The sequence below is a fragment of the Ursus maritimus genome, unplaced genomic scaffold, assembly GCF_017311325.1.
Source record: "Ursus maritimus isolate PB19 unplaced genomic scaffold, ASM1731132v1 scaffold_14, whole genome shotgun sequence".
Classification (NCBI taxonomy): domain Eukaryota; kingdom Metazoa; phylum Chordata; class Mammalia; order Carnivora; family Ursidae; genus Ursus; species Ursus maritimus.
In genome coordinates this window covers 61,492,059-61,493,452 of record NW_024423786.1, presented here as the reverse complement: position 1 = coordinate 61,493,452, position 1,394 = coordinate 61,492,059, and positions in this window count along the sequence as shown.

The following is a 1,394-nucleotide window of genomic DNA, read 5'->3' as shown; positions in this document are numbered from 1 at the left end:
GCCTTGCAAGTGATGTCGCAATCCAACACATCAATCCGGCGACCCAGTTCTTGATTCCTGGGCAGTTCCACCCCAGCGTCCCCACCCTGGCCACCTTGGGCTGTCTCCCTCTCCCCCTTTCTCCTTTTTTCGTGGTGGAAAAGAATAGGGATTGGGGATCCTGGAGTCCGTGCCCACCCTTATCAAGTCGTGTGACCGCAGCGTGCCCTCTCAGTCTTCCGTGGCTCTGGTTCCTTATTTGTGAACTGGTGGCGTGCGGGGGTCCTGGTGGGGATGACGCATACAAATACTAGACGGGGCTCTGCGCGCCTTTCCAGCTCGAACTGCAGGCTGGAACCAGACCGTCGTCGTGTTCGCCCAAGGGTACTTTCTGTTTCTGTGTCTTTGGGGAAGTTGCTTTTTCTTGGTATTTTGGGAGTCAGGAAGAGAAAAGTCATTGGTGTACACATCTCTCAAAGCCTCAGGTAGGGCTGTGGCTTTTGACCAACAGTAACGTCCGACCTTGTGGCCAGTTTCAAGCGCCGTCAACAGATTATTGTGACACAGAGTCCCATTCAATAGTGGAAGTGGAAATTTCAGCCTTGCCCTGTGTTAATTCTGAAATCAAGGGCTATTCTTTCCTTGCGAGGGCTGCCGGCACAACGTTCCTACCCTCATTTTGTAAGCGTGGAAACGAGGCACAGGGCAGCGCAGGGACTCCCGCAATTCCGTGCTGAGTTTTTCCTGCCAGCGTGTCTGTGGGGGGAAGGAGAGGGGTGCCAGAAGAGGGCCTGGACTCAGGAGACGACCCCTCCCCCCGCTTCGGGGGCTGAGAAATGGCCCAGTGACAGCCACCGGCGGAGGAAGGGGGGATGTCAGCCCGGAGGCTGGAGGTGCGGTGCTGAAAGCCTGCCTTCTTGCAGAGGGGTGGGGGTCCAGGAGCCCGTCTGAGCACCAGCGGTGCAGGCATTTTAAAGGTTAAGAGCACCCAAAGAAAATAGAAGTAGGAGGAGGAAGTGGGGCGCTGGGTCGCAGTGAGAGAAGGAAGCAGCTCGTCGGAGCTTCCCCTTTCTCCTCCTTCCCCGAAGCCCCCACCCCAAGCCTCCCTCCGGCTCCGCCTACCCCTTTTGCGGGGTCGAGGCTGCGCTTCCGCTCCCCGGGACAGGCCGCACCTGACTCCCGGGGGGTGAGTGGCGCTCGGGACCCCTCCGGCCGCGGCCGCCCACTCGTGGGGGCCCGTCCCTTCCAGGGCAGACGCACTCCACGCTGGGGCCGCAGCTCCCGTGCTGCGCGGGGTCTGCGGGACTCGGAGAAATGCGTGGGCCGGCCGGCCTCTCGCCCGGGCGCCCCGACCGCCAGGTGGCGCTAGAGACCGGCTGGGCCACCCGCCCCGCCCCGCCCCGCCCCGCCCCGCC